The 8,304-nt window shown below is 34.7% G+C and overlaps 1 long non-coding RNA gene across 1 annotated transcript; it reads left to right on the forward strand.

Moving 5' to 3' along the window:
• Positions 1–358: 358 nt before the first annotated feature.
• LOC130470320 (uncharacterized) lies at positions 359–6,828 on the forward strand. Its single transcript, XR_008930473.1, has 3 exons — positions 359–548; positions 766–920; positions 6,614–6,828. It is a non-coding gene; the product is annotated as an uncharacterized lncRNA (long non-coding RNA).
• Positions 6,829–8,304: the final 1,476 nt, after the last annotated feature.

Below are 8,304 nucleotides of genomic sequence, written 5' to 3' on the forward strand. Positions count from 1 at the left end.
AGAAACAGGTCAAGTATTAAGGGACGACCCGATAAGGAAAACAGGTCAAGTATTAAGGGACGACCCGATAAGGAAAACAGGTCAAGTATTCCGGGACGGAGGGAGTAATTTTTTTTATTTGAGTAAAATGAATTTTATAAATGTGAGACCTCTTTTCTACATTTACATTTGACAAGTGCCATAACATAGAAATGCTACATGCCTACTCTTTTGCCATGTTGTCATTTTCTCTAGAAGCTTGTTCCTTGTACCTAAGAAATCAAAACCCAGAAAGCTCATTTCTCTTACTTTCTCCTCTCTCACGCATGTACCTCTTTCTCTCTCTCTCTCCTCACCCGAATCCCTCCCTTCACCTCTGCCGATGCTATTGCTCCATCACCGCCGACAATCCACGCCATTTTCTCTTCTATTTTTCGGCGTGATGCCCTAGTTGTCGTGTGGTGTTGCGTTATCGCAAATACTCTCATGTCCCATGCTGGCTCGACTCTTCCGCCGCCAACGGTGCCCATGGTCGCCATCCTTGCTTCCTCTTATTTCATCTCCAATTGGTAAATTATACAAATTCCCTCTATTAGTTAGATGAAATTGAATTGAATTAAAACCCCCTATTTGCAAACCCTAACTAACTCAATTTTCTCCCTCCTCTGTCATGGTGGTGCGTTGCCGCCCTGCCCTTATCGCTGGTTTGTTTGTTATCGCCTACGGCCTTACTTGTTGATCAATGGTCGTTTTTGCTGTCGTCCCCCTCCTTCTCACTGTCTCTAGGTGAGCGGTTGTTATTGCCACCATTGTCGCCGCCTCCCATTTTCAGCTGCCTATAGGGACTCTGCTCCCCTGTTGCCGTTGTTGTGGATTGAATGTTTCTCCTGTTATTGTTGGTCTTGTTGTTAATCCCTGCTCTTCCATTTCTCCATGCATGGGTATGACCACAAGCCATTATATTTTTTATCTATGTTTGTTGAGCTAAATTAGGTTGCGAAAGTCATATGGAATTTAAATTTTCATTGGGTTGTTATTTTATTTTGTGGAAATAATTTCAATTCTCCAACTAAGTAAAGTTCAATTATACGAAAGGTAATTTTAAATTATCAATTTTAAAGGTTTCCTAAATGCTAATATAACTAAGATTTCATGAGTTGAATTCATTGATTGAATGGTGCTTGCAAATCAATATAAATAGTTATCATGGGATTATATGATTTTCAAACATAATTTGTGTTGGATTTCGTTAAGATAAAATGGGTCTCCTGTCGTTTTGAAATGATTTATAAAAAACTAATTGAAGAGGATTCTGAAAGGGGAGTTCAACTGAGATTATGGTTTATTTAGTGTGAAATTCGAAAGGCTATTGAAAGATTTCGAAGAGAATTCAATTAAAGTGATTGGTTTGTTGATTTGTGATTTTTGTTTGTTGAGGTGTATTATTGGACGTCGATCAAGAACTATACCATGGGGTTGAGTGGAGAATGATGGTCAAATGAATGGCTTGAATTTGTGCGGTGGTTAAAGCTACACATTTTCCAACCAACTTCTGATTTCGAAAACATATTTTGTGTGTTTGAGTATGATAAAGTATTAGCAATATTATGCATATATGTATGATGTTTTGAATTGTGATTTGCAATGATTTTGTGGTACTTGATGAATTTCTATTGCTTTAATGAAATGATTTATCTATTTAATTTCCTTGTTGATGAGAGGAATGATTTTGAGTTTCATATGCGTTCTAAGAATTAAACTTATCAAGAGTGCTTGAGGTTGGGCTTGTGCATAAAGTAGTGACAAGGTCAATGTAACACCCTAATAATTCCTTGATCTTATAAAACCATTTTCCAACTTAAAATAAAGGAATTACTAAGATATTACCGCCTATCACGGTTAAGGATATTACCAGAATTACGCAGCGGAATTAACTAACCTTCAAACCATATTTAATAGTTAATGGCCTCCATACAAAGAGGAACCATTACGGCCCAAAACCAAAACGTTTAAAATCCATTAACTAGCAAAATAAATAGTTAAGTAGTCATGACTAGTAAAATATTAGAGTTTATTTTACAGGAGAAAAACATCTCTCAAACTCAATCCCAAGCTTGATAACTTCTCCCGCAAGTTATCTCTACAAACCTGTTATTCAAAATCTACTCCCCAACAACGCAAATGCAATGATGGATCATCATAGGTTCATTAAGGCAAAGGCCATGACCAAAGGAAACATGAACCACGAAGACGACGAAAGCTGAGTATGAACAAGCTAGAATGAAATCCTAGTCTAACATGCTTCACTCAAAAAATATAAATAATCCACATGAAAAATCCATTTAATAAACAATTAATCATGGAGACAAGACTCGACACATGACACGAATCTTGACTCATAGATTAATTAAGAATAAGCTTCGAATGAGCCCAAAAGAAATATCCATAAAAGGAAGGGTATTGGGAGCCCACCAAACACCAAAATAATAAATAAAGTAAATGTCGGACCATACCGACGGAATTCCAGCACATAAAAAGAAGAATGAAACAACGTCTTGTATCAATTGTAGGAGTACAAGTTTTCCGGCAAGACTCCCTCCATTGTTCATACTCAAAGTATATACGTTCCAAGAGCTGTGAAGCTTGTTCTGGTTTCACTTTACGTTAATTAATATTTTATTCACAAGGTGAACTCAAGACACAACACATAACATAAAATAAGGCAACCAAACAACACTCTTTTTAATTCATTAGGACTTGTGATCAACATACAAGACTCAAGTGATATTACTCCCATTGTTCCTTCTCAATATACTATTGAGATAACCCGACATTGCCAGTTAACAACCGGGGTGTGCACAAGGCACGAAAAATCCTTAGTTCAATTCACATAGACTTCCCAAACATACCCTACAAACGGGGTAGAATAAATAGTGCAACGAGGCACGAGTACTTGACTCAAAGTATGCTAGACATTACGTATAATAGCATAAACATAATCCCTTGGATGTGAAAAAACCATACATGCATGATAATACTTGAACAACATGCTTGACATTAAGCTCAACTATTATAGATAATCACAACATGCTTGTTCACATAGTATTCATAAATTCAATAATAATCCATAACATGTTTGTTCACAACATCAAACATGAATCCAATAGTAATCAATAACATGTTTGTTCATAACATCAAACATGAATCCAATAATAATCCAAGTCACATGATTCACAATAATAAAGTATCACAAAGTCCTCATGTAAACGGTGGTCACCCTAGACATGTACGTATCTCGAATATCTATAAGTACGGGGCCACTTTGCGAATCACGACTCAAGATTAGAAATCACCTCCTATCATTAAAATAATGAAAACTAATTATTATCCAGGCTCACTAAATTTCCAGCAACTTTTATAAATTCTAAAACCTTTGAATTAATTAGAATTTAATTGTTCGTTAATAAAATAATAGTCTCAATTGAAAAACTAAAGTCCTAGTATGATTTCATTAAATTTCCACATTTAAAATCATTAAAATCGACACTCTTAAACCTTGAAATAATTCTGAAAATTATATTTGATTTCCATAATTGAAATTAACATTAAATTATGTAAATCAATCCATCATTAAATTGGGATTAAAAACCCTAACCCTAATTAGTCATAAAATCACTTTAAACCTTTAAAATCAACACTTTATTAAATAATCAAATCTGAAAATTGTAGTACTTCAATATAAAATATTCCTCAATCATCTAAACACGTAAATCCTCAAGGTGTTCATAACCGTTCCCAGAAGTTTAATACATCATAATCAATAATAATAATATAATTTAAAATACGGAATTGAAATAGAATAGGCAAGGAAGAAGAGAATTACACCAAACTGGCATATAGCACGGTACAATCACGAATTGAATTTGATTGGGCGCAAAAAGGATCAAAGGAACGAAGTGTAGTACTCGGCCACACACACGACTTGGTGTGCGTGTGTGGTGCGACGGGTCAGCGGGTGCAACAGCAAGGCTCGCTGGGCGTCGAGAAAGGGAGAGAGAACAAGGGGTGTGCGAGTGTGGGCTGGGGATGAGGGACGAGGGACAAGCAACAGTAGCAGCACAACAACACTCGGCGAGGGTGCGCGAGTGCTGTGCGACAAAGAGCGAGGGGGCGAGAGAGTGCGTGATGTGCGAGAGGCAGCACCAACGACGAGAGGAGTGAGGGGCGAGGGGCTGCGATGCACGAGGGAACGAGGGCACGAGATAGAGATAGGCAAGGAGTGCTCGGCTGCTGTGCGGGCAAGGAGACGGGCGAGCAAGAGGGACGAGAGGAGAGGGAGTCGGGTGCAAGGGAGGAGAGAGAAAATTACTGAGGGAAGTGGGGATCAATTCATTAAGAGAGGTATATTTATAGGCTTCCCCAATCCCTAGTGGGTTAGGTTTAGGAATTGAACATTGGGCTTTGCAATTTAGATGGTTGGGTTTGATTTGGAATTTGAGATTAGAATCTCAGTTAGGCTCAAATAGTGGAACGAGTTGGGCTTATAATTAATTCAAACCATTTAAAAATCAACCCAATAAATTCCCGACTTCGAATAATAAATTTGTTTCGTAAATTTAAAAAATAATAAATATTTTAATTAAATATAAATACATTTAAATAATATTTAAATGCGATTTTAAATTCTAAAAATCATAAAAAATGCTTTATAAATATAATAAAATATATTTATAAATACAGAAGAATACGAGGTATTACAGTCAATAATGAAGTAAGTAAATGAGTTAAAAGGTCTAAGAAGAGGTATGCAAATAATAGAATTATAAATGAGGATGCTAATGGTAATTCAAGTGGAGGTCGAACTCAAGAGGTCATGAGGTTGCATCGAGTCTTAATATATACGAGTCATTGTCTATTGATCGCATGTTAATAATGAAGGAATTAATCAAAAGGTTGAAGCTAAGGAACTAAACTATATTGAGTATGTAACTAAAAGTCGTGTTTTAACTTATTTCTTTAAGGAGATATTTCTTTTAGAAGACGTTTTATAAATTATTTTATAAAATTACATCTTTGTTTAGTTTTCTAAAAGTCAAATGTTTTCTTTAAATCGTGAATTATGAATTAAGAATAGTTTTGAATGTCGATAAAGATCTTTAATGAACTTAAGAGTTAGGAAAATTGAGTTAAAAGATATTTTCATAAAAAAATGAATGTATTCCCTTAAATGTTAAAGATTGTTGCAAGAGAATTAATTCTTTCAATGAAGTTTCACGAAAAGGATTTTGTTAAAAAGTGATGAAATGCTTTCTAAGAATGATCAAATTATTTTGAATTAGTAAATCTAAAAATAAATTAATAATGATCACTCCTTTACTAAAGGTTATTTTTTTAATTATATCAAAAGGTTATTTAAATGTTTACCAATCACATTTCAGGCACACTAAGCTCACCTAGTGAACTTAACGTTTATAATTAAATCATACTACGAGTCTAATCAATATTTCATTAGAGTCTCAAGTGGATGTGTGATTAAGGATGTTACCAATTAGAGGTCGATTTATGAGTTTGTGGAATAAAAGTTTAGTCAAAGGAATTAACCCAACAATAGTGTCCATGTCTTAATTAGACCGTTATGGTCTGAGTAGTGAAAGATCAAAGTATCAACAAATCTTGAGGATGATAATGAAATCGTGTTAAAGAATTATATAAGGTAGAAATTGAGTTGATTTTTTTTATTGAGGATGAACTAATGCATGAATGAGGGAATACAAATGATATTTTGAGAATGAATTTGTATAAATTGGTAATAAAGTACTCATGTAGGGGAAAGTAATCGTGTATGTGTTGTGTGGTGCTCACATGCATCGGTGATAAACAACCTTTATATCGAGCGTGGTGCTCATTTATATCAGGGCGTCCTGCAAGTCTTGTCAGCATATGGTAAGCAGGAGGGCGATGGCCCCCACCGTATAGAGACAGTTGGTCATGGTGATCCCTCTCTATTCGTGTTTACTTTCCCCAACTACAAAAATAAAAAATATATATATATGTTGTGATTGAATTATATAGATATATTGGAACATAGTTAGTATGGCTAGTTGGTTTCAAGAATTACCTGGTCTAGTCATCATTGAATCATATTTTGAGCAAATGGCGTGAAATGTGAAATACCTTGAGAAACAAGTGTTATTAGTGATGTGATTGTATTTTTGTTGTTTTTATTAACTAATGTCTAACGATAAGGTTACAATGTGAAAGTGCTTAAGAATATAAGAATAACTAGATGAGTCTTAAGTTGTGAGCTGAATTATTGATGTGATTGTGAATTGGGAAATCATGTGAGATGTTAAGTAAATTTCCGAGTTATCGTGAGAATACTATGGTAATGTGGTTGCATTATTTTTCAGAAAAGTATTGTTCGAACCATAAGGACTTCGTGAAATTGATTCCAAAAGAACTAGAATGATTTTATCGAGTAATTTTTTCCAAGTGTTTTGAATAAGTGAAGTTGCATTTCAGAACAAAACATAAAAGCTACAATTAAAACTATTTTGAGCCACCTATAAAACGTATTTCAGGTTGGATAGTGTGTACTCGTTTTCCCTGACTTTGTTCTCTGAACTTCTCCTAGTGAGGGGCAGTGTCAAAGTGTTTTGCAGGTAGGGATGCTCAATGAAGATTAATGGCAAGAGATGCTTAGTCGATTAATGTGAGGTTTCTTTGGTTTCAAGTGGAAGTTGTAAGTAGATGTATTCTAAATTTTCTAAGGTGTAATTTGTAAGATTTATTAAGGTCTACCATTAACTTAGTTGTAAATTTATTTCTTTAAAGGATTTCTTTGGATTATTTCTTGTGGTTTTAATTTCGCTAAGAAATATTTGCTTTTAAGTTCTGGAGTTAAGAAAATTTCGTTTAAATAAGGTTTAAGTGAATTTTTACCATTGAAAATCATTTCCGAGTAAGCAACTCATTTAGGGCTGGCTATTACACCTTTACCATTCATTGAATTTTTTACAGCTAGTCCATTCTAGGTGGTGTATAATCTTTACTCTTATGCACCCTTATTCTATTGTTTGTGATGATTTGCTTTAAATGTTTATCGCTTTCATCACCTCACATGCTAATCAACAAAATACAAAGTTCTATCACGATTAACATAAGATAAATTTTGGACAACCGGCCTAGGTTCCTTGAATTTGACTTAAAGTGAAGCGATCACGTACAATTTAGAAATTCTATGTTCTAAAATGCATGCCAACACCAGCCTAAATTAGTGGCATGATAAGGATTTTCTTACACGAAAACGATCCTTGTCTTGAATAAACCATGTTTGCAAGTCTTTTTAAATAAGTGTCTCGTTCCCGAATCCGAATCTTTATTCGATTTCGAGTCTTGATGCCTTATCCCGAGTCATGGTCTTTCCAAACCGGACCATTGAAATCGTTTGGTGGCGACTCCATCGAAATTCAACGTCCTAAGCTATAAGGGCTATTGCGCACTTTTATAATTGAATTTCGATTTTCAATGTTCAAAAACGGTTAACGTCACTAGTATGACCCTATAATTTGGCTCCCATTGGGGATGAGATTGTCAAAAATCAAGTCAAATATAGTGGTCACGCTTTTCGATAAATCATACCAAGTTTGGGCTCTTGGCGATTTCCAAACAGAATTCGTCAAGGGTCTAAAACTTATTCAAAGTCCAAAATATAAATATACGAGAACCTACAACCCCTACACAATCCAACCCACCAAAAGCAAAATTATGCCTACATATTCAAATTTAAGCCTATGTGATAAGATTTTATAGATTTTCATCAATAATTGCACCAAGATTTTCATTAAATTTAAACCCCAATGTATTCATGAACCCTATAATTAGACATTTATAAAATTTTGGGAAATGACAATTTACCTTTAAAGTTACCGTCGAACTTTTTCTTCAAGATTTTTCACTCCATTGTTCTTCAAGGTGTTATTCAAGGTTTCGCGTTTCCTCTCTCTTCAAGTTTGAATTTAGAGCAGTTTCTTTCTCTTCCCCTTTCAGGGAGTTTGAAATGTGATATATGTATTCAAAAGAGTATGGTATACGTATACCATCATCCCAGTCATCAAACCCTGCCTAATCATCTAATCCCAGTCACCAAGTGTTTTGGGCATATCCCAATCAGCAAGTGTGAAATTCCTAAATTACCCCCTATTTAGCAGGAAACCGAGAATGTCTACGATTTATAAACTGGAGTTGTTTTGTAAGTTTGATACCAGGTTCAAAGTTATTTATTTATTATTTGCTTGTTCAAGACTTTTAATTTACCACACGTAG

The sequence above is a fragment of the Spinacia oleracea genome, chromosome 3 (assembly GCF_020520425.1).
Source record: "Spinacia oleracea cultivar Varoflay chromosome 3, BTI_SOV_V1, whole genome shotgun sequence".
In the NCBI taxonomy this organism is placed as follows: domain Eukaryota; kingdom Viridiplantae; phylum Streptophyta; class Magnoliopsida; order Caryophyllales; family Amaranthaceae; genus Spinacia; species Spinacia oleracea.